Source organism: Anopheles maculipalpis, chromosome 3RL (assembly GCF_943734695.1).
Source record: "Anopheles maculipalpis chromosome 3RL, idAnoMacuDA_375_x, whole genome shotgun sequence".
NCBI classification, from domain to species: Eukaryota; Metazoa; Arthropoda; class Insecta; order Diptera; family Culicidae; genus Anopheles; species Anopheles maculipalpis.
The window spans coordinates 8,657,031-8,682,931 of record NC_064872.1 but is presented as its reverse complement, the minus strand read 5'-3'; the positions used below and the strand labels follow the sequence as shown (position 1 = coordinate 8,682,931).

The window sequence follows — 25,901 nt, the reverse complement described above, 5'->3', positions numbered from 1 at the left end:
CATTAATATCACTCAAAAAGGTTACACTTTCACGGTCAAAGCCAGCCAACCTGAGCCAAACGATCAGTTCACGTCACTCGATACGTTTGTTGCTCCGTAAAGGGTAGACTACCTTCACCGCAGGGAAAGGTTGATGCTATTTGTTCTTCATTGTTTTCTGTCTGATAGTTGAGCAAACAGAACTAAAAACAAAACGAGAAAGAACCCCCAGGTGAAGAAAAATAAAGGCAAAAGTAAAATGGACGATAGTTCGGGTTCGCTTCCGGTTTGCGGTATGGGAAGCTTCAGCATCGGAAGCGAGATTATTTGATGAGTGGGCCATGGGGAAGGGTTGGCGATAAGCGGTAAGCGCGGAAGCGGTAAACACATTTGACCAAATAAACCCACTCATACCCTTCAGGGCCGGGTAACAACACCATCAACACTGCTCGAAACGGTCAAACGGAGCGGGTCGGTTGAAAATCGAGCAAAGTTGAGAAACGAGTAGCCATAATTCCTACTCCTCAACCTTGAAGCTCACCCTTAACACTTCCTTTTCGTTCCCATTGTGTGAGCTTCCGACTTAAGGCACCTACTGATATATGAAGGGAGAAGCAAGAAAATCAATAACGAAAAATCATCTGCTTTATGCTCGATTCGTGCTCACGTTGAATGGAAAGGAATTTTTAGAATACAATCTTTGCTCGTGGGGTCTTTCTTTGGTAGGTTTCTAAGGATTTCTTAAATTATTTTTTTTATTAAAAAAAATCTTGCAGAAAGGAGACTTTGATAGATATTTCTATTGAAAAAATACGCTCAATGAAAGATTATATTTCTTTCAACGCGATTTTCCTGCACAATATTGTATCCAGCAAGTTTTCTGTCCATTCAGGAAGCTGTCTTCGGTAAGATAAAGGAGCTTAGATCCACCAGCTTGACGGGTTGCTCCATCCTGGGTGTAAAGAATTGCCCTCAGGTTAGTAAGGTTAGCCATAGCGATGAAAACGAGGCTAATACACGCACAGATACAGTGAGCTCTCAGAAGGGTTTCGTGCCCCTACGGGCCCTTCTATCCTTGCCGAATTCGACACGGGATGTCTTGTTGTGCTAGTCGCACGTTTAACCGTCCGGTTACGTGCGCCCTCCGGTAAGCAAGCCCACTTGAACGGAGAGATAGCTCATAATCACGGCAACAAAATCGATTAATCTCATCGTGACTGTTGTGAGTGCGCGTTGTATTTTTTGCTAGGTGTGTGAAGTCTCTAGAATCTCCTGGCTGGCTTGTACGAGACGAAAAGCAGTGAAGAGATGAGGCCGGGTTGGAGTATAGAAACCTGACAGTTTATTTAACGACTTTTACCCACATCAAACGGCAATCCCGGTAGCAATCCCTTTACCTTAGAAGGTTTAACGCCTGGTCCTTCACGAACCATTTTGCTGTGGAATGAGTGAGAGAAAGCAAAAAAAGAAATAGGATGTCGATATCACCTACCGGCCTTCGAAAAGAGCACTAAAGTAATGGGTTCGATGTGTGTGAGTCCCGGCAGGGACACAAGACAAGAATTCCTTTCGCCCGTCGCTCGTATGACACCATGCACACACACGCACACTAGCATTTTAAGAGCACTCGTGGATCGTTGTAATTTACGATAATATTAATTACACCTTGCCAAGCTTCCTTTATACCCTGCTTCTCCTAGAAGATGTCAGCCGTTTGACATTGTGACATAACCTTTTCCAAGTGTCAACCGAGCAACAAACTCCCGCCCGGGTGTTCCGGGAGTTGGGATGTCTCTTGTTTTTAATGCTGTTTTTCTTTCAACACACATACCGTAGAGGAAGGAAGCCTTTTTTTCACCATGAGTCCTTGAGAAATATTCAAAGGTTCACACTGGGATGTTCGCGGTTCCGTAGCTCAACTTTTCGTAAGTGAGCAATTAATTAAATTCCCAAAAATCAATAACGTCAAAGTAAATTTAATTTCTCTTCATCGCTACCCAATGTTTCTCCTTGTTACGTTCATTTTGTTCCCGTTTTTTTTTTTCTACTCCACACCTGCTTCACCAACTGTTGTTGAAGCCGGCATCGGCAAACGAAAAACGGCTGCAGGTGAAATTTATAATATTCAATTTACCCAACTTTGCCTTTCGCCTTCTGGATGATCATCGTCTCGCATTCGCTGTGGGAAGTATTTTCCTGCCAAGGCTTTCCCAGGGCAGGATGAACAACACGGTACGAAGCTTGGCCTTACGTGCCTTAATCCACGTTTCACGTTTGCCCACAGGAATCTTTAGTTCAGTGGTAGGACCTCCTGCAGTGTGGCTTTACGGTGATCGACATCCACAAAGCTACTGACTGACTTGGGAGGCTCGAGGCAGTACAAGAGAGCGGGAGAAAGCACGGTGCGAAAAATTATTGACCAGGTTAGCTGTTTGTTGTTTTTGTCAGGTTAGTGTGTGTATTTGTACTTCCTCAACAACACCGAACCACCGACTACCGAATTATCGGTTGGCGTAAGTTACGGCCAACCTTTACCAGCGAAGCAACGCCAACGCAGCAACAAATGGTTCACGATAATTCGTTGGTTTTGCAGATTACAAAATAAAAGTTGTCCCACCGTCCCGTTTTTATGTTATTTCGGTGTGCCATTTCTGAGGGTTGTATGAAGAGTCCCACTCTATTCCAAGGAGTTTGCAGTTTGCTTTGTTGATTTGAAGCTACGACTCGAGCCCAACTTGGGCACATTTCGATTAACCTACGTTCGTAGGATTATAACCTTAAGAAACCGAGCACGGAAACTGCAAATGATTTGTGATTCGTTTGCTCGATCCAAATGATAAACTCGAGGCCGTTTATTTATTCTGGTTTTGTATCACGCCAGCAGGAAGAAGCTCTTCATGGTCATAAAGAGCAAGGTTAGCGAAGAAATAAATGGAGAAAATAAAATCAATAATGAATAATATCGGAGCACTTGCAGGATAAATGCGCGGGTAGGAATGGTTGTGCTGTTGAAAAGGCAATGAAATGAAAGTTGATTGGCTTCTTTTTGTGAACTTATTGAAAACAGAATGTAAAATTACGATCATTGACTTTTTTTTCACTGCTGAAAATAAAGTTTCATTGAAAAATATTAATTAGCAGCCCGATGGAGCGTCGATTGGAGTTCAAAAAGTATTTAAAATGAGATAAGGAAGCACTTTGATTTAGCTTTGAAGCTTTAGATCTAAATCAAGTCCTTTTTTCTTCGAGGTAGAGAGAAAATATTACTTCTGACCAGAGTTCGGAAAAGATTTCTTAGTAGATATCATGAAATTTGCATGAGACATAAGTCCATTTTCCCTCTAAATCTTAGTATATTCTTATGCAAATTAGCTGCGTCATATCGTCAGTACAATTTAATATAATTAAAAATGATATATTTAGCTTTTGAGTATAGGAAATGAAAAAAGACATTAAATGTTTAAAATTTACTAAAACTCTTATAGTAAAGAGCCATCTAGTGGCATATTTTACAAGTAAAATTCGAAATCAAGCATCTACGCTAGAGGTACACAGCAATGGTGCGCTAAATTGAAACCAATTTTAATATTCTACACACATATTTACAAATTAAGAGTGAGAAGCGCACAAACGTTCGGCAGACTAGAGAGTGAATAACATTAAACAAGTTCATTCATTGAATGGAGGGGGCCAAAATCACTCCACACGGTAAAAACGGAATTTCCCTAGAAACCACTCCAAGCCACCTTGGCCTTCACAGCGTTCCAGCACATGTACACGACCTGGGTCGGTCGAAGCTTCATGCTTCATGGATAAGTAGAAGGTCGGGTACTTCTCTCACGCATCAGTATTTTCCAAACTCACACAAACACACACACACACTCACAAAACCGCGCGCTCGGGAAATGGGATCTTCTTGTAAACAAAACCGAGCACCATTAACTTTAATATTCACTCCCTGCGTAGCCATAAAGTTTAACTAACTGAAACATACGATTTTTTACGACTCCCGGCTCTTTTTTGCTCCATGTCTCCATGTCTTGTGATCCGGCCCAGTCACCGAGCTGACAGATGAGATTGTGAACCGAGCTGCCAGTTTGAATGAGCGTGAGTCACAGATAAGCGAATCTGATGGTAAGATCTAAAAAAGCTGCCTAAGGTACTCTACTGGCACGCATCTTTCGGCTGTACGATTCTAACCCAAAAAAAACCCTCACAGCTAAAAGAGTGAAGTTTTGGAGAGGTCCTCTGCCTTCGCCTGGGCAATCACATGCAGGCAAAGGGGAGTAGAAAAGAAAGAGAAAACGGCAAAAGGAATTATGTCACCATCACCAAACACCGCAGTTCGCACTTGTCCGCAAACAAGAAAGCCGATCTATGTCAACTACACAAGCGAAGGACAAATTGAAATGGTGGCAAATTGAAAACGGCAAATGGAGTATCACTATAAATCACTCTCTTTCTCTCGCTCGCTCTCCCTTTGTCAAGCGAAGCGTACCAAAAGGGGTGCGTAAGCTTTTGCTGATAGAAAGACAGGGGATAGTTAATGTCCCTAAGCGGGAACTGAATCACTAGGGTTAGAGGCGTTATGCTACTCCTAAAGAAGAAGCTAAAGACCAATGTTAATGATGTTACTGAGGGACACAAACAAAGCCAGTTCACTAAAAGACCTTTCCTGCACAGTCACAAATCTACTCTTCGAAAAGAAAAGCCCCTAAAGATCGAAAAGCAACTGAAACTCAAAGTTATGGAAATGAAGTGCGCGAAGTTCACCGTAATCCTGTTTCTTATTCCAAAAGCAATTGAATAAGTGGTCCTTCTTTGTGTAAAACAGGAAAGAGCTTGTGTTGAAAAAAAGATTAGCAAAATGGGAGGAAGTGTGCCAACAATTGGATTAAAGTTAGTTTAAAGAAGAGGACAAAAGTTTGAACGAAAGTGAAGCTGATCGTCGGTCAAATGGATTGTTTGCATAATGGAGTTGGTTTCAATGGACTAAGGAGCTCGAAGAGGGAAGCCGGACGTTGCATTCAAAGAGTCGGATGCAGATATCCATCATTTTGGACATTCTAAGGCAGACAATACTCAGAACAATATACCCGTATCCTGCTTACAAGCATCCCAATCCTGGCCAGAACACACTGGCAGGATGATTATGCATGTCAAAAAACATATTTTCTTTGGTAATATTCATTACTCTTGGGTTCTGTTTCGCAGCATGCAGCAGTCTATTTTAGACAGCAGTAAGGAATATTTTCATTCGTTCTTCCTTTCAGATGTGAAAACTTTCCTCATGATAATTCTCTCCTCATTTGATAATTGGAGGAAGAATTAGTAGGGTTAAACTTGAAAGAAATACAGATACATTTTTGGAGAGGGATAATGTTTTGATGATTTCTTATAATTCCGACAAATATTCGGCTTCACAACTGAGGTCCAACTAATATAGCTTAATGCCAGATACACGCAATCTCAATTCAATGGTGTCAGAAGACACATTTAATTTTTATGTAACAATACTTTTAAAAGCACTAAAATCAATCTCATAAATTGGCTCTTGAACATCACCAACTGCATTAACCCACTAGGGGAAACCCTCAACCCGGAAAGCCCATTACATCCAGCCGGCCAGCCAGGAAGTTTACTAACCTCAAAAACTAACCACCCTTTTCAGCTATCAGGACCCAACAATACCATCTGCTCAGCGGTATGGCCAGTGATATGGTAGAGCAACTTACGGCCCAGCAGCTCATTAGCTGACGTTTAAGTACGTACCGTCCATCGTGGCCCACAGCACAGCACAATGGCAAGGACGTCGTGCAAGGACGCAGCTCGTAGTGCTCGAAATGTCCCTATGATGAGAATGGGATAAGACGAGGTGGACGAAAAACCTTCCATTCTCAGTGCCGAGCAGGAATGCGCTTTAATGGAATGTTACAGCCTGCCTCCATCCACGTCCGTTGGATGTGGCTTCTTGTTGCCGACATGACATGCTCTTTTGTTTGCTGTTAACGGAATGAACGGTTGGTCAATCGGGCCCAGGCAAAATCTGGTCTCAATGGTTTTTGGAGGATACTGTGAGTGTATCTTGACGTAATGATGTCCTTTATCTTGTGGAGCACCCTTGGTACGATGCTGGTAAGCCGTTGTACTTGCGATTGTTTTACTAGTTACGAGTGTACTTGTGAAGTTTGGTAGCCGACGATTGGAAATGTTGGTGGTCATTTAAGCTTTTTCCGGTAGCTTAAAGATAGCTTCGAGGGTATTCTATAATAAAGTTTTAAGAGGATGCTGCTTCATTTCATGAAGGGGTTTTTAAACGAATCTTTAAAAAATAGCCAATCATATTTTTAGTACGGTACATAAAATGTGTTTACCAACTCGGATAATATCCATATTTCATTTTGTCCACTCAATAAAAAGGCTCTCTTCAAAACTTTCCAAAAACAAACATGCTTTCCACTTTCACAAAAATGCATTGGGACAAGTTCAAGTGTCCTCAGGAGAAACTCTTGTACGTCCTACAGTAAAAAAAAAGCCCGCCCGAACTTCGATCTGTTTGGGTAGATAAAAGTGTCAATACTTTCCGTCGTTTCCCAACAAAAACTTTATTTCCGTTCACAGACACCCTCACGCCCGTCGAAGAAAAAGGTCAACCTAAATCGTTTAACGGCAAACCTCCGAAAGCTTTGACCCATCGAGAAAAAGGGTACCAACATTTAAACGATGGAATACGGCGATGCTTTACCTCAGACAGCCAGACGTTCATACATGCACATCCATTAAGCCTCGGTTGCCATTTTTGCCAGATGGGTCAACAAAAACATCACCCGAGCCCCTGGACGAGTTCTGCTCGGGGGACTCCTGTGTTATGCTTAAATGAATAATAAAAAAGAAAAACGTAAAATGGGGCAGAAAAATACTGGCCGAAGCAACCGGACACTGTCGAATATTTATAACCCTCCCGAGCAGCCGAGAGCCTCAGGAACTGCTAAAGCTACTGTGGATGACTCGTCAAAACGGTACGCACCACATTTGGGGGGTGAAATTTTTCGATCAACGATAGATAGTTCCTCCAAATGGTGGAGTAGGAAATGCCATCCATCTTTCGAGATAGAAAAATATGTACGAAACAAACAAAAAATGTTGCTACGGCGTGAGTGAGGCTCGTCTGGAAAGAGTGTGTGTGTTTGGGAAGAGTCGAAGAGTAATAACACTTCTGGGGAATACTTTAACATTTCCTTTGAAAAACATGCGGAAAAAAGCTTATTTGTCCTCTAGGCTAGCGGGCGTTTCATGTGTGTCTGTAAGAGGACAAAGTTACAGCACAACTCTAGCCCAAATCCACTTCCGATAACCGATAAGAGTGAGAGTCGTTGTCCGTATCATCATCAATTCGATTTGAGAAAATCCCCATTTCGGTTTGGATAGTTCCCATAAAGACGGCCAGAATGTGTCTGCTGTACATGAAAACGTCCAGATATAAGAAATAAGGGGAAAATCCTCTTCTAACATAACTTTTATGATTCACACATGTCTCCTCAGCTAGCCAGTGGCAGTAGGGTGAAACATTTCTGAAATTTGTGTTCGTTTATTCGCCATATTTTGGTACGACAGCTAGTGGAATGTGTGTTTCCAATCTCACCTTTTTTTTCTCGATGGAGAAGGTTATTCGGAAGAGAGATAAAAGGAATAAATAGTTCAAAGTCCTACTCACCAGCTGCAAAAAAGGCAGACACACATACACACACATGGAGCCCCGTATCATGTCATATTTAATTGAGCGTGTAATACGAAGAAGTTTTCGATAGCATCACTACCACAGCCACCCCAACGAGCCAGATTTGAAAAAGCGGTTGGTCACAGTCTCACGGGGCCAATATGTTTCACATTCTGCCGTGGGAAAACTGCCCCCGGGTCCCGGGATGGAGAGCACAAAATTGCAAATTGAAATCCAAAAATCACTTGCCATACCATGCTTCTCCTGGGAGGAAGAAGTGTACTAAAGGAATTCACAATACAGAATGGTGGCAGAAGGTCCAGTAAATATGTTGTTTACCATTGTGTGATTGTCCTGCTTCCCAGCCGGATGCCAGACATAGCGTGGAAAGAAAAATAGCACAATGGGAATAGATTTAGCCGCCTTTCGATTCAAAATGCGATTCACGTTCGTACCACGGAAAGACATCCACTTCCGGGCACGTCGATGGACGATCGTTTGTTATCGGTGGGTTTGCTTCGTTCGCTTTTTTTTTGGTTTCTTTGCAGGAAACACTCGTTCTGTATGAAGTGATTCAGTTTGGAGGTAAAAATTCACAATCATGTTTTTTCTTCTGCCGTACGTGACCATAGGGTATTTCCTAGATGAAAAGGAAAAAGCAGGGAAAACGTCAGATCACGAGCTATTCAATTCACTTAGTGTAGTAGATGATAGTGGCAGAACTTCTAAACCAACCGATGATATGGCAACATTTACTCGCGTTGCACGACAATAAACACTCCAATGCACATTGGTTGTTTAATGGAATGAATTCTAAATTTAATTCAATTTTAAATGTCAAGATTGTTTGGTCTAATTCCTTTTTCACTAAATTTTCAATCGAACTCTTCTAATTGACATTGAAGCCTGTTGCATAAACTACTTTTCTTTGAAAAGAGAGACTTTTTAGGTGCAATCTACGTACGATATCAAAAATATGCTTATTACCGGTAGCCTATTAGAACATGTAAATGAGCAGAAATTTATACAAGAATGATTTGTAAAAATGAACTGCTTGGAAAAATGAATATTTTACTGAAGTTATAGGCACGTTTATCTAGCATACTTATTCTTGTTTTTCTTGGCTCAACGACTTTCTAAAGGTTACGCCGCAATCGGAAGACTTTCAAGACTTACTGATACTTCGTAGAAGGATAGTCAGTCCTCACTACGGGAGGACGGTCCAGATGGGATTTTAAAACCGCTCCTGCCACCGAAGACGAGCGCTGCTGTCCTCTACACTACCGGGCCGCCCCCGGTGAAAACTTTAATGAAAATAGTTATTAAAAAGGTAAGTAAAAGTATTAAATTAAAAACAAGTTAGGCAGTTTTATCAACGAATTGATTAGAAATCTTTTCACGTGAAAATAAATGAGACAATTATTATTTTAATCTAGGACTTATAAAAGAAATAGGAAATTGGAAATATAATCCAGCAAGTCAAGCAAAAGATAGTTAAGTAAGGATAAAGAAATTACTAAGAATTAAAAAATCTTGTATTCTTTGTAGATAATGATGCTTATATGAATCTAAAGGAAAGTAAAACAAATGAAACGACATACAATTTAGAAGGAAATAGGAAATTAAAATATTTTTATTAATCTCTCATCGATCGCCTTAAGATACTACTGCATTATTCGTCTGAAAAATATTCCTCTGCAAGGAATAGTTTTTCCTGAACTCATTTTCTCCATAACACCCACTATGCTTCAATGGAATGAGTTTTCAACCACGCTAAAGGCACGTCTTTCCATCAACCACCTGGGACAGTTTGGATCATGCTACCGTGTCCGTCGGTTCTTCTCCCATGGAAGCAAACACCACGAACAATCGAATCTTGTTTGGTTGGTCCTACTTTTAATCAATGACGCTGCATCCTCATTGTGTGATGTGGTGTGAAGCGTCTAGGAAGAAGACAGTCCATCGAACCAGACACGAACCGTGGTCCGAGTTCGATGCTGCTATTGCTATTACTACCATTCATGACGATGATGATGATCATGATGATGGCGATGGTAGTGATGCAGCCACATGGTAGCAGTTCAATCTTTACTAGATAAACTACCGAGTGGGAAAAATAAATCTCGTCTTAAAAATAGCATTTGTTTTGACAGATCATATTTTACTTCCCTCGCTCTCACTCTCTCTCTCTCTCTATCTGCCCTTTCTTTCCTCTTCCATCACCACTAGCGCATACACACATGAACTAGAAGCGGAGGTGCGGTTTAAACGTTTGCCAAACGGTGGTTCCCCCGCTCACTCCAAATGAATATCCCGAATGCACCCATTCCCACAGACAACGCTAGGCCGCATGTGTGCTCTCGATCTCGATTGGTTAGCAATTTTGATTGGAGAATTATAACCGTTTTTTTTTATCTTGTTTTTTTTTTTGCATTTGTGGCCTCCTTTATTTTGTAGGCGAATTTTTCCACCGCCAAACCGAGCGTGTTACATACCGAGATGGTGTTGGAAGATGGCGGGAAAGCAAAAAGGAAAAGTAATTGTTAAATCGGTGAAAGCGATTAGTTTATCGAATGATAAATGGATTTTCCTAGCAGGGAATGGAATCTGTTGTATAAAAAAGTTGTTTTTAGGTCAAGCGAGATATATTTATTTTAGATAAAATTGGATTAATACAAAGAGGGTTGTTTCATTGCATATATATTTATCATTTCAAAGCTAAGAGTCAGTGATTTACTTTTATGATTTGTTTAATTTTTTCAAAAGAAAATTTTGGGACCATCTTTTTGGTTCCAATAGAATAACACATAACTATTTCTTATGAAATTTTCGTTTACTCCTTCATCTAGTTGGCTAAATTTTCGTTTTGAACTGAAATCCTTTTAGGTTTGATGTGGTTATATATAATGAGACGCTTATGCTACTATACTTCTTCAATAACACACTAAATTTGCACAAATAGAGTGCATTTAGAGCTTGAAAACGAGCAGCAAAGTATTCATCAATCATTCATGTAATTCGTAGAGTAACATAACACTTCGTTTAAATTTAATTACGTTCAATTAGAATGCAAATGTTTCTTGAAAATATGTCTGCATACTATTAAACCTCATTTGCATAGAATCATGCCAAACCTTTTTTTAAATTAATTTACAATTTTACAAAGAATGAATCCAGCAATACGGCCTGGCCGTCCCTTATGAATAAAAAAAAAAAATAAAATAAAAATAAAAAAAAATTTACAAAGAATGAATCCATTCTCATAAACAAAAATATTAGCTAAGCCCCTGGGATTAGTGAGTGCCATACTTATCGCGCAGCATTATTCAAGCTATCCTACATTCAATTAAGATTTATGGTTCCAAAAAACGAATAACAAAGCTACAAATCGACGACAGTCAGACAGTTAACACCTTCACGCTTCAACGTTAGGGATCCTGCAAATGTGTTCCAATGGAATGACGATTAACACCAGCATCGGGAACCCATACCGGGGACGAACGATAGTGGTGAATCATGGTGGGTCGTAAATCGATGGTCATAATATGCCTCATCATCATCGTTGTGGCACCCAACAGCAGTGGCCCAAATCTAAAACGGTTGCTCACATCTGCACCACACACACATACACGATAGATGGACACGATTTCAACGAATCTCCGTCACTGCACTGCTTTCCATCATCCGAGCAGTGAAAAACGATCCATCATCCAAGCAAAACCGATGATGATAAACGTTCCGGTTACTAAGGGGGGAGTGGGTGAACGACCAGCTGACATCGAAACGTCGTTCACCAACAGCTTACAGTGAGCTGGTCACCGTTTCATTCGCATCAAACTCATCCTTCCTGCTTACAACGTAGCGAATGAGGTATCAGATGAGATAGTCGGACAATCGTCAATAGTTTTCCAATTTTCCCAATCAATCGTACCGGGTGACTTTCCAGTTGTTGAACGCACATACTCAAGCATAGCATTCGACAGGCAAAGAAAGAACCCAACCACCACCACCACGATCACCAGGCACCGGCTAAATCATCCCCTGTCTCGGTGGTGGAATTGTCATTAATTGTGGTCGATAAATTTTCCAAGCGTTGTTCACGATACGTTTATGCCAAACTTTACTGTAAACATGCTGGGTAGAAAATATTTGATTCTGGCTGAGTTCTCTCCACTGTGTTCACCTTCACCGACCGGTGTACCAGATGGGTGGGTAAATAACAATAACATAATGTGAACTTCCCGATTTTCGAAGCATGGGATAGCGTGACTTTAGTGACTATTTCCAACTCCGCCCGTGCGCGCGTGTGTGTGTAATAGAGGGACATAAATTTCACGTGTCTGTGGCTGTGTTTATTGTTCGGCTTGGCAAAGGTTTTGGCAGTGTGCAATGGCTGGTGCTGAGCACAAAAGCGACCCTGTATCTCGCGAGTTAGTAAAATGCGCGGACGACCCAGGCTGAGATTGCTTTTCGGACGATATATTTTGGCAGTATGGTATCGATCAATCCCTCTACACACGGCGAGGAAACACACAGGTGCGTTTTTATTGATACTGTATGCTGGCACAGGGCTCAAAAAGGGAAGTCAGATCAGTTTCGCTTGCCAAAATACCGTCTGTCACTTGAATAAAATGCCATAAGTGTTTTGCAATACTAAAAACGAATAAAACAACATTTTACTAACATCACATTGCATACTTTAGGGCGTTAGTGTTAGATTTACTTCAAAATACTAAAATATACAAAGGAAAGGTGCACCATGTCAATAGTTTTCCTATCTTTCGGTCATCAAAAATAATCCTACCCACTCTAGAATATTTATAAAGGATCTAAAAACGAACATTCACCCGAAAACCCATTCAATGTGGGCCCTCTCCTGGGGCCATATCTTCCATCGAGAAAGAGGGCCACCCTCGAGCAATTCATTCTCAATAGCTCAGCAGCTCTTTCCGCCCGTAAACGCATCACGGGCGGAAAACATCAGCAAAAATAATGTCGTCCATTAGTGAGACGGAACGATACACCGTCAGCAGAGAGGTACCCCTGAGAGACTTAAAGGGCCCCTTTCGAAATGGCTCTTACGCCACGAAAACACAATACCCCCTGTTGTAGACAAGTTTGATGAAAAAAAAAAAGAAACATTCATCGAAATGCGGAAAATTGAAATTTGTCTGTTAGGATGCCGTCGTTCACCGGCTTCCAATGATGATGCTAATCGTCGATGGACCTCCCATCAACACTCTCCAATCCCTGTCATCGGGTTGTGTCCTGTAATCGTTATCCAGGCTATCGGCGCTCTCTTATCGATGCACGATTTTGGGGCTAAATCGGCACCCGAAGCCTTTGCCTTGCACACTAAATGGATGAATAAAAATGTAGTCACGTCATCGAGCGACCGCCTCAAGCCGTTGTCCCTGATCATTATCGGGCGGCTGTGAGGCTCGTGCGTTGGCTGAGCACGCTTGTTTGCTTCGGTTCCGGGGTTTTTTTTTTTGAGGATTGACGTGCAGACGGTTCTGTCTTCGGTTTGCTTTTCGCCAAACCCGAAAGCGAACAGATGGACAAGCGGAGATACGTCAAGGATAACAAATCCAATAAGTCAGATCGTTTGCGTTGCGTTGGTGCTGGAGCGTACGTTTACGTGTTTCCAATAAATACCGGAACTGGGAGAGAGACGTCACAATCGTTGCGTGAGATAATGTTGGACGTTTTGTTCTGCCGTTGTCCTAATGCTCAATGTTGACACGTAGCCGATTAGTACCGACACGTCAATGGTACTAGCTAAAATCGAACTATTCGTCGAAAGTTCGCCCTCAATAGACAACAAATGATTGGACACGTTGCTCTAGAAGACGTGCAAGAAGAACTGGAGCTAAACTGACCGGTCTAGTAAATAAAAAAAGCGGAAGTTATTACGTCGTAAATGCGTTGCCACTGTCAGTCCCTAAGGGCCAAGGGGCCAAGATATTCACCAACGGTTGGAGATCGCTCACAGCCAGAGGTATATCGCTCTGTTCATGGTCTGTTAGCGCACCGTTAACTGTTTATTAAGAAGATGTTAGATGTGACGGCTTCTTCGCCATGGTCCGCTTCATTCCACCCCATGATTTGTGTGTGATGGTGACAATATAAAATTGTTCCCCATCATGCTCCTGCTGTTAGCGCTGGACCACTGCTGCCGGGTAGGAAGTTATCGCTAGCAAAATACGCCCAATTTAATAGCCAAATAAACGATGTTCAACGAGCTCGCTGTGTGTTGTTTATGTGTGTCCCAGGGTTTGGGTGGGGTTTTGCCCGGCGAGCTAGGAAACATGTGTTTCGTACGGATTTATTACACCAACTCGGCTCGGGAACGTCTTTGCCAATGATCATTGTCGGTGTCGCAGTTGAATTATCGTTCGCTGGAGCAGCTAGATGGAGCTGAACGTAAAAAAAACTGAGGTTCGTAAAAGTACGTACAAATAGAAATAGCAACACGGGACGGAACTATTGAGGTCGTTAGCTCACCAACAAAAAACGAAAAAAGAACAAGACGAGCCCTCCTGCGGGCGAGCAGCAAGTATACGATAAATAGATTGACAGTTGACATCGCAAACGACAGACGAAAACGTTATTTCATAAGTAACGAGATTACACACTCGTACAGGCCAAGCTCAACGGTTGCAACGGATGGGATGAATTTTTCAATGCACGATGCAAATTCGTACCACCCCATACCGGACTGACACGCTTCCGCACAGAGAGGCGAGAGGTAGCGCTCTATTTTGACACACGGTCGTCAGTCATGCTCGTTTTGTTAAGCCACTGGCTGGCACGTGAGCGAACGACGGTGCAAAAAAATATGAATTCTTCTTTTACGCTCCGCTGTTCTACTAACTGCTCCACTGCACATAAATCATTCAAGATGCTATGCTGCGATAAATTCTTCATTCTTTCTGCCTTTGAGTTGAATAGTTTTGGTTTTGTGCAAAGGATTTTCTTTTGTAAATAGTGTTTTCATTGAAATTACCATTGTCGCAATGCCAATGGTAATGAACTGAAGGAAAATAAATCATGTTAAAGTGCTGTGGGAATTAATCCAACCATGAATTATCACTTAAATAAAGTCGCATGCGATACAGAAAAATTGAAGGAAGATAACATGCTACCGTTTATAATTGTCAAGACAAGAAGCGCGTTATTCAATCGCCAGACTTTGACCGCAATACCTATCATGAACATGATTTCAACATGATTTCGTTGTAGAACTGATTTTGCTTACTTATCGAAGAAGTCTCTCATAGAGATCATTTGCAGCAGAGGCCCAAAGATGTCCCAGAAATGTCGTAAAATTATTTTTTAATTCACTGACTTATTTTCGAGCCCTTACCTCCAAAATAATTATTGCAATTAAAATAATTAAAAAATCATAACAGTGAATTTGTAAGAGCAGCAGTTTAGAAGTGTGAGATGAACATGTTAAGAACCCTTAAAATATACGATAAACAAATAATTTAAACGAATTAATTTGAACTTCTGCAATATTTCATGGAAAATGTAATACTCAACTACAAGGAATAGATACTAATCTAGCAAATCTCAAGCTACAAAAAAAGCAACTCAAAGTCCAAATTCGCCATACGGTGCACGTCTATCCAGTCAAGAAGTCATCCAAGGAGTTTTTCCTTCTCACACAGCCACTCAGACGTGCTGCTTTTTACAGTCAATTTCACAACCCTGTCACCCATGCGACAACTTCCTGGAAAATATGGCCACACGTCCACACGCCCTTTGGAAGATCGCGAGTCACTAACGAGCCACCGATAAACGGTGCCACAACCGATACCTTTGAGCACGATGATGTCGATGTTGATGATGATGTTGATGTGTTTTTCGATTACCAATACGTACTTCGTGGCTGGCTGCCATAAACGTGCGCCATAGAAAAGCCACTAGCTAGACACGAAAACAGCACCACCCAGAAACATGTTTTGAAGGTGGGATTCGTATCGTTTTCCCGCGAATGGTACCACTCGAAGCAGTGACGACGCGTAAGCTACAACCATGCTTGTCGTCTCGTTTCGTGCATTGCTGGTTGGTTGGTTGGTGTATCACTAGACACATCAAATAGCTTTCAATGCCTTCTCACCCACCACAAGACAAGATGATTTGCATATTTTTATGCCAAACACTTGTGCAACACACTCTCACACGGGAGTGTTTTAACGTTTATGATACTCTCTCAAGGTTTTCACATTGTGACTCGCAGCGACGTCTTTTTGGGTTTTCTTGTTCTCAAATAAACGACCGGAAATAAGGACGTCTTGAACCGTAAAACCTACCTACTTCCGATTCGGTGCGGAGAGTAGGGACCAACCAATGAGATATGAATATCAAATCGAATCGTCGAGCAAATTGGTCCAGTTTCGGAAGCCTTTTTTGTATAAGCTTTTTCTGGAGAGGAATGAGAAGTCACCCTTGTACCAAGTCCCCGCAACAAAAAAAACATGATTCAATTTCTCAACCCTGTTGCTTTCCTTCTAGTTCACAAGCGTACAAAAGCAGGTTTCGCACGATACTTTCGGAATACGAATTAGCAAGCCCATCTCCATGCTCTCCTGGCTCACCTTCTTCAGGCGGTATCGGTACCTTTTTTGCGGGAAGGAACACCATTGGCTCAAGAAGCAAAACTGGAACGAACTTCACCAAATAGAGTTGAACAACGCGCCCCAAGTACAACCATATGGTGCCCGACTGATGATAAGCGATCGACGCTCGTAATCACTTGTGTCAACAGAGTAAGGTGGACCCCGGAAGGTCGCAAAAGTTATTCGATCGTGGTTTTTGGGGGTTTTCCGTGTCGTTTCTATCCCATTTCCGGAGAATGAATCGCCTGTTGCTTTCCGGTGTCTATCGTCGGGAAAGGGGAAGTTACAGCTGAACGCAAAAGTTATATCGGATGCTCACAAAATACCATTTAAGCTAGCGAACGAGTATGGAAGTGTGTACCGAGAAGGAAATGTGAAATGTGTAACTTCTCTATTCTAGCCTCAACTCTGTGCAACAATGGAGAGCAAATTTAGTGTAACGAACAAATGGTGGCAGAAAAGTTTGGCGGACACCGTTCCGGGCCGGGGTTAGAAGACGTAGAGATTTTTTGCTTCCGATTGGTAGGAGCACGGGTTGGTCGAAAACTTAGCACAAAGATAAGGCAGCAGACGAACTTTCGTATCCGCAAAAGGTGGTTCCGATAAGTTGTGCTATTCTTCCATTAGCAAGTTCGGTCTGTGTGTTCTGATGTTTTCGTCCTTAGTGTAATCTGTTCGTACATTTTGTGGGTTTTTGTTTAATGCACAAAATCCGACGAAGTTCATTGAACTGCAATCATGCAAGCTGAATTATATCTCTTTTACATAAAGTAATAAGTTTTTATTATCTTGAATTTTTCTCTCATCAAAGCTACCAATCTAATCCATTCAAATGAAGCAAAACATAAGCGTCTGTAAGCTGCTAAATAGATCCATCATGCTCGTGATCAGCTCATCAACATCGAAGTCCCATAAAAAAAGAAAGTATGTGTCATCACCATCGTTAAAGAGAGCCCCATTTCGCCTTCCCATCCACAAACACTGGTCACTGTCCTAGCTGTCAATGACCAATCACTCAAATCGCAACCGGATGAACATCATCATCAAAGCCACCACTGATTCATTCGATCCCCAAAAAGCCGTACGCTTCTAATGCTCGGGATCGCTGACTAATTGTGCTACCGTGCCAAACCAATCCATCCATCTGGCCCGTGTTTTCCGAGAGGGAGAAGGGGAGAGAGAAAAAGAGAGAAAGAGGGAGTCTTGAAATCTGATCCGGGAATCCGATCTCGGTCCATTGAGCTTGGTGTGAAGCGTAGGAAGCTGTTGCTGTGTGTGTGTGTGTGTGTTTGTGCGTCTATGGGAAGATAAGAAAATGTCAACACACACATGATGGGAGCAGAACATGGCCTCACAGAAATGGTCATCGCATGGCTTTTTTTCCGGTCGGTTTGTTTTGGTTGTTTTTCCTACACCTCACCTCACGGTGAGGTTAAACGCATCACTTAAAAAGTTGAACTCTACAAACCGACACCCGAAACACTCTCACGCTGCTGAAGGTCGTGGCCGGTCGAAACTAGGGATAAGTTTCGGGAATCCGCTCCGAGACGTGTGACCGAAAGCGGGGCGAGAGGCGCTTGACTTGTTGAGTGTGTCTGGTTTTAGTCGTCCGCATTGCTTACGTTTGGTTTGGGATTTTTACAGTCTTCTGTGCCGCCCCGGACATTCAACGATGTTTTAGTTTTATCGCGATAATGATGATGAGGTTAATGATCATGATGACGGTACCGATGCTCGTTGGGTTTATCCGAAACTTTTCGCTTGCTCTACTATTATTTTCCTTATCTTAGGGCATGTCTTCATTTGTGGGGTGTAAGATTAGTTTCTTTAAATGGAGTTGCGAAGCTTCTTTTAGACTTGCACGAGTTTCTACGGAAACGACTTTTATTTCTGATGTCTGATGGAGCTAAACTTCTGACAATATTTGGTGGTTGGATTGTCATATGTAAATGCCAAAATAAGGTTTTTTTTTACTAAATTGTTCTTTTTCGTTTTCATGCTCTGATAAGAAACTAAGAGATGAGAAGCTTATGAATATTAGTCTTCTGTTTTTCTTTATTGGTGGTGATTCAAGAAACAATAATAACCAAGATGTAGAAAATTACTCTTTTGCATCACCAAAGACAAGTGAATCCCCACTGGTGCCAACATTTGACTTACATCAAATGTCTTATTGAGTATTACATTAAAATCAAACGACAATTTCCACAGAAATTAAAGTTGATAGAGAGGACTCTGATTCAAATCCCATCCGGACCGTCCCCCTGTAATGAGGACTGATTATCCAACTACTACGTCGGCAAGTCTACTAAGCCATTCGATGACCGGCTAGTAGGTCGTTAAGCCAAGAAGATTCTGGTTCTCTTCTAGGTATTGCCTAAAACTATGGAATTGATTAAAATTACTCAGTTCAAGGGTTCTCGACTAAAGGTGTTATGGATAAGAGGCCACATGCATGGAACAATAGGTAAAGGTTCTCACCCAAGACACTGCGTAAAAGGAGCCTCATCCAAACAGCGTTACCCTAATGCGATTCATCCAGGGAATCTTCCACACGGAGCTTAGACAATCCTTTACCACAAGCTGATCTCGGATAAGTCGGAATGGTGAAATGTAGTTGGTAGTTTTGTAGTTATTTTATTTCAGTATGACAATCCAATTCGCAATTATCTATTCATCGTTATAATCATTATTGATCCTACGTTTGATTTACTGCAGAAATGCTACATCCTTACTGTTATTCCATAACTTTTGTCATTTTTATGCTTTTATTCCCTTCTTTGAACCATCTTTTCTATTTTCTAAGAGTCGTATTTGCTGATGATATGTTTTCCATCCAAATAGCACACTCATGCTTCAAATTCGAGCAATGCTGCTTGGTTCGCATTCAAACCCAACCAACAAAAAAGCGACTGATAAACACCACCATTAGCTGATAGTAATTAAAAGCTAATTTTAAATTGAAAACATGAAAACCAGGGTCCAAATATTTCCAAACACACACAGAGCAACACACGACGGTCAGTTCCCTTTTTTCCAGCTTGTCCATGTAAGGCGAGAGTTGCATATGTCGGTGTCGGCAGGGTGGCGTCTAGGTGAATTCTTTTCCTTCAACAACGTTTCTATTTTTAGCTGTTCGCCGCTGGCTGGATTTTGTTTTAGTGCCGATCGGTGTTTTTTTTTCTTCCCCCATCGCCAATCGCCCGACTGCGAGTGCGCTTCAAGGTGAGTCGATTGTTTGAAGTTCAGAGTTCAGCAGCAGCAGCGGGTTTCCCACAGTGTGGCCCTGCTCTTGGCCCTTGCATTCACCGGGCGCCATATCGAACCAAAGCGTGCGCTCTATTTAAATCTTCGATTTAAAATTCGACCACATTGGCGAACCGGTGGTGTGGTGTGTTTAAATTTCGCCACGCGCCAAAACAAAATACGTGTACCTTACACGCAAAACAAGATGTGTTCGGTTTGGGGGTGTTTCTTGCCGCATCGCGCCTTCGCTCGGAAGGGAAACATATCGTGTGTGTGTGCGGACTGTGGCAATTGACCGCTTGCTGGGTGGGTAGGAGGCGTTGGTGCAGCAAAAATATTTCAAATCTATTTCGGCTGATCGTATTGGTGGTCGATTGTGGTGGCGTTGGCTGTTGTGTGGCCGGATGGGAAGAAATCCTTTGCATTTCACAAGGTGTGCTAAATGATGTTGATTCTCGTTAGCTCATGTAGGAGCTTCGATAAAGGGAGAGTTTCGTTAAATTCTAAATATATTTTTTTTATTCTAAATAATTTTGAAGAAAATAAAATGCACCCAAAAAGCCTATACTTGATCCTTTTATTCAATTAGAAAGTGATATTGCAATACATTTTTTAATTTAATTGCAGAATCGCTCTACTCCCCCTTTTCGGTTGTTACTATAAATTCTTCTGCTACAGGGTCAATATAGGATAGGAGATCTTAGTTTATTGAATTCAATTTTTAAATATAAAACTGAAACAAATAAATAAAATTGAGTTTTATTCCGTTTTCCAACCAACTTAAATAGGAGAATTCAAAGCAAATTCTCAATAACGTTTTCATTACATAAAATTCTCGTTTTCACTTATTTCTCGTTCATTTTGTAGAGCTCGTCTAATGAAACAGAAATGCACAAAGAATCTTCATGAATCATCCATTTTTTTCCTGCAAATTGTTCCGAGAAATCGCACTCAAACGCAAACGAATCACGCCCACCGTGCACGTGTTGCGCACTTTCCCACATTTCAATTTATCAATTTCGTTCATTAATTCGCCTCTTTACGTTACTGTGCTTTTTACCCCACCGTTAAAGCAATGTTTTGTTTTCCCCCTGTTCCTCCACTGTCTCCCAGCGAACCTTGTCCTGGAGCTTTTGTTCAGTGGTATCTTTTTCTTTCGCATCGGTTGGAAAATTCAATTTTGTTTCCAAAACCAATACAACCGCAAACCGGTTGAATGGGGACATTCTCGTTCATGGTTAGAACGAGAATGGTTAGCAAAATGGGAATAGCACAGCTATCTTTGCCTGCTCGTTCGAAAGTAAAACGGTGGACTTATAATCTTTTCCCGTTCGTTTGCCCAACCACCATCTCCACCGGCCCATCTTACTGGTAGGTAGCGAGCTGATCAAACATAATGACAACTTTGAACAACAATTCCAAAACGAGACGATGGTTCTGAAGCTCCTGAGACGACGACACCGAGACGATAAGAACGAATCATTGCGCAACAGATAACAAACAACGGAACGAGCAAAAAGAAGATGGTTCGCCGGGAAACTTTTACAGCCATCCGACCGACGTTCCATGCTTGAAGAGAAATGATAAATGTATGTTTTTCCTCGAGGATGAAAGCCGAGGCTTCGAGACGTGGTCCTTCCAACTCAGTCCGATCGTTGGGCAATAGTTTGTGTTTGGATGATTAGTTTTAGAAGAACTGCTCGGTCTGGAAAACTTTCAATTTCAAATTAAAGTCTTCTGCGATGCGCTTTGAAGATCTTCATTCAAAGTATCGAAACTTCAAACTCCAAAATCGATAAATTACATCGACATTACTCGCTCGAAAAACAAAAACCTCTATTCGGAGTCAATCTGTTTCGTGTTTTGCGTGCGGGTTTTTTTTCGGTTACGGGGAATCGTGCACCAGATGCACGAAAGGAAATGGTTCGATGGAATGATCAAAACGCCCGTCCACAGTGAAGAGAGTGAATAAATAAACATCACCGAATGGAGGACGGGCATCGTCCCGATTGTTACATTACCGAAACCCTGTGGTGTGCGTGTATGCGATTGGGCGTGTTGTTTATTGTTGTTGTGAGATTTTAAAGCAATTTTCCATTTTTGCAACCATTCTACAACAAGCTTCCGATATCAATCGGCTTCAATTTTTTATTTCTACCCCATAAGGCCACTTTTAACTATTTATTTGCCTCTGAAAATAAAACAAGGAAACAAAATGTTCATTAAATTCGTATGTACATTCGAGCGACGAACAAATCACATTCATTAGCTCTATTTCTAAATTAAACCATTATCGAACCCATTGGCTGAAGCTGTGGATCAGCAAAACGGTTTCCACTTTTCCAGCGGGACCGGAAATCATCAATTTTCATCCCAACCCATCATCAACAACACAGTGGCACACACCCACAGCAAAAAGCGGAAGCAATTGAAGCGGATGAGCTCATCGGATGGGAGCGTTTTATTTCTATTCACATTTTGCAACAAATTTTCACCATTCCTGGCCTTTCTTGAGGTAAGATTTTTGTGGAAGAACGAAACATCAATAAACAGCTTGTTTTACCAGGATGGGCGTTTTTTCTCTTTCTTTTCCTCTGAGGGAAATAGACATCGGTGCAGCTCGTTTGAGGGGAAAAAAGGGGTTCAAGATTATATTAATGGTTGTTTTTACTTTTGCTACTAGTCCACAAGGGCGGGTTTTTTTTACCGTCCTTCTTCAGCGTGTTGATATCGTGCCGAAAGCAAAAGCAGATAAAACTAATTCACCCATTCCATTAATGGTTATGGTTTAAATTTAATTTTTAATCAGGTTTGTTGGGTTTGAGATGTTCCAGAGTGGGAAAGAAAACCAAAATGACGCTTACAAATTAATGTGCTCTATTCGATAAGCTCCTCCATTCGAGAAACTTTCCATGCTTTCAATGTTAACTTGTTAATTAAGAGGTTACGGGCATGATGTGGGCAAGGCAAGACATTAGTCAGAAGCACATTTTTGTACGATTAAATCAGAAACATGTCTGAATATCTGATGTACCCTAGCTATGTGTACCCTAGGATGCAGTTGTATTTGGTTTGAAATGGAGTTCTCTATCGCCGATGTTGTATATCTTGCTCGTTTGATGTAATATGGCTGTCATACATTTCAATAGGGAGTGATATGGTGGTGGATATAGGCGCCGTTCTTCACAAGACTGGACCGAGTTACAAAACCCATCCATCGATGCATTGTAGTGAGGACTGACTATCCAACTACATTCGATGGCCGGCGTGACCACCAAGTTGGCCTAACGACCTACTTGGTGGTCGTTAGGCCAAGAAGAAGGACATTTCATTTTAATCGAAGAGTCATATATGACATTTAAGGAACAAGGCACGGCTTCTTTTGTTTTTTTTTGTGTTTAGCTTAGTTTATTCGAACAAACCAAACAGAAACAACCAAAAAATTAGTTCATTTGTAGTGCGCGCTTGTGTACGTTACTGATCGTTCGTTCCTGAATAATTTGCGACTGATCGTTCGCTCCCTGACTGATCCCAGGCTCGTCTTGTCCTTTTCTGATTCTTCTTTTCTTCCCTTTTCCTTTTCTGTGCGCCTTCTAACTGGCAGGGCGTTGAGAGCCTTATAAAAGTTTCCAACAAGGACTATGAGGACAACATTAAGCAAAATAGTCGACCACTTTACGGACTGGCATCGTAAACCTTCTTACAATTTCGAATATTATAAATGTTCAAGTCACATGCAAGAAAAATTAAAATAATGTCCACCATAAACAAACCTGCGTTCTCTGCTACAGCAGCTTTAAATAAAATTGATATTCTAGATAGCTAGATAGATAAGACATTTGGGCTCTCTTTCTCTCAAATTACATGATTTTTCCTCGTACGCAAATATCGGACGTAGCTAACATTACGTTGCTGGTGCAAGTAAATCTTCCCAAACCCCCTTCACAACTTGATTTGATTCAGTTTCTCCCCAGCACCCCCCCCCCCCCCTCATTTTTCCTCTTAAACGTTGGATAAGCACGATCGAAGGTGGGGATTAAGTTTAGTAAACAAAGAAAACAAAATAGCACACCCCGGTGTAGGTGTTGCCAATACGGCCAACCGGCACGCAACCCACCAAACACTGAGATGTCAAACGTCGCATTGAGAAGGGCCCAACCGAAGTGAAGGTGTCAGCTGTGCGAAAGCAAAATTTATGCACGCAACACCGAAACGGAATTAAAATACAGCTCGAAAAGGACCTGTTGTAGCCCGGGTATGCTGGTTGTTCGGAAAGGGCTTTCCCAAAAGGCGCCACACGTCAACATTTGATTTTCGTTTCCATTGGTGTTGGCCACTTTTTTCCCATGATTGATGACGCTCAGGTGATTTGAAGCTAATCATTCATAGCCTTGCAAACGTGGCTGCCATTCCGCCATTTTAACGCTTTCAACATCGAGTCACATCAAACAATGCGCGAGGATGAAGATCCGACGCTTGTAACTACACACTTTTCCAGCGCAATTTTCACACCGAGGAAGGTCTGAGTAAAAGCAACGAAAAAAAAAAGGGGCCTAGAATCAGGTTCGGGCCGATTTTTCGTTCACTTTTTTCTTTGAACGCTCCTACACACGGCAGCAAACATCGTACACATCAGCGACGTGACCGAACCAGCGGCCCAGAATGACACCATCGAGGCACGATTTGGCACGATTTTCTGATTTTACAGCACGAGCAAACATGTAGGAGGCGAGTTTTCTTCCGTTCGTGTCGCCGGCTTTGCTGTGTGCCAACATTCGCTTAGCATTTTTCAATTCACAAGTGTTGGCGCACTTCGGCACACCGTTGGCCGGTTTGGGGCAGGCTTTATTTCCTCGTTCGTGTGGACATGCCCCCCGGTGTAAGGTGAATTCGTTTCCCTTCGGTAAGGGATAAGCGAGCGTGGCGTAGTGAGACGAGCGAGTTAGAAGGCGTGGAAGCTAAACGTTGAGATTATGTTTTAATGAGGGTGTACTGTAGAGTGTCTTTTATTTTGTCTTGTTGATGTTGAATTGATTATGAATAATAAATTTTCCTCATTGTTGATTGATCTGCTAAAGATGTTTAGGATGGAAACTGAATCAAATTAAATACAGCAAGCCGTAACTGGTTCTATAGCCTTTGAACGATCGATTAATCGGAAGGGATCGAATCCTGATCGATTTTTCTGCCCAAACAGAGTAGGTTCGTAGCATAATTGAATATCTTAAAGGTAGTTTAATTTGTTCATTTTGTAAATATAAAATTATAATTGCTTGAGCCAATCAACGTTTAAATTTTATCCATATGTACATGTTTTTGTTGACTTAAATAAGAGTTTCGAAGGCAAATGTGGAAGCTGAAATTTGCTAAATTTCCGGCTATAAAAGAGTAAACGAGCGTGGTTCTGGAACTCGGCATCGTTCATTTTACAATTTTCACAAACAATTTTCCTTGCTATTTAAGGACAGTTGAAAAAACAGCTATGTGTCGAGTATGAAAGTCACACCCTACAGGTCAATGGCCTTTAAAGAGTTTGAATAAAAATTTCTTGAAAAGAAAATCAATTAAATGTTCATTAAAAAATACCATTTCGATCGATTAATTACATGCAATTAGGTGCAGTAACATTCACTCCTCCTGCGAGCTATGCAATTTGCATTACAAATCACTTTGCATCGTATACGTAAGATGTAATAATATTTTCTTAGTACTATCGCTACTTTGTGGTACAAAAAGCACCAATTATATACCATTTTGCTTGACAAAGGTATGTGTAAAATAAAATGTAATAAAAGCTCGAAAGCAACTTTTCGTGCCGTCGACGTAATGTTCCACCACGTCGAGTTCTACGTGATCCCCGTAGCACTCACGTACACATCAGGCCGACAGGCTGGCTGGCTTGGTTTGGCGCTAGCGTAGTAGTGGTAGCAGCAGCAGCAGCAGCAGCAGCAGTAGAACAAAGAAAGCAACTGGTAGCATCCATCTAGGCTTCCGTTTGATTTATGAAACACTTTCAACAGGTTCCACCTACCACGTTCCCATCTGCCGCCCGGTGTCGTCTTTAACGTGGCCCTGGCATTTGTAACCCTTTTCGCTCAGTCTACGTGTGTGTGTGTGTGTGCGTGTATGTATGCCTATCTGTGCAAGCATTTCCAGCACATCGGCTACTACCTGATACCAGTTTCGTCCTTTTTGCTCGTTTGCTCGATTGTAGCGCAAGTTGATCGTTTGCTTACATCAGACCCATTCGAAGCCCTCACACGGAAGGCAGTGGTCCTTGTGCTGAGGCCGACACCGAGGGGAGTAATTTATTCGCTCGCGTGATGATGCAC

At 41.7% G+C, this 25,901-nt stretch overlaps 1 protein-coding gene across 1 annotated transcript in view; it reads left to right on the top strand.

Moving 5' to 3' along the window:
- Window positions 1–25,901, top strand: part of LOC126564457 (elongator complex protein 3) — a 244,733-nt gene that overhangs the window by 52,559 nt on the left and 166,273 nt on the right. The gene's annotated exons all lie outside the window — the stretch shown is intronic.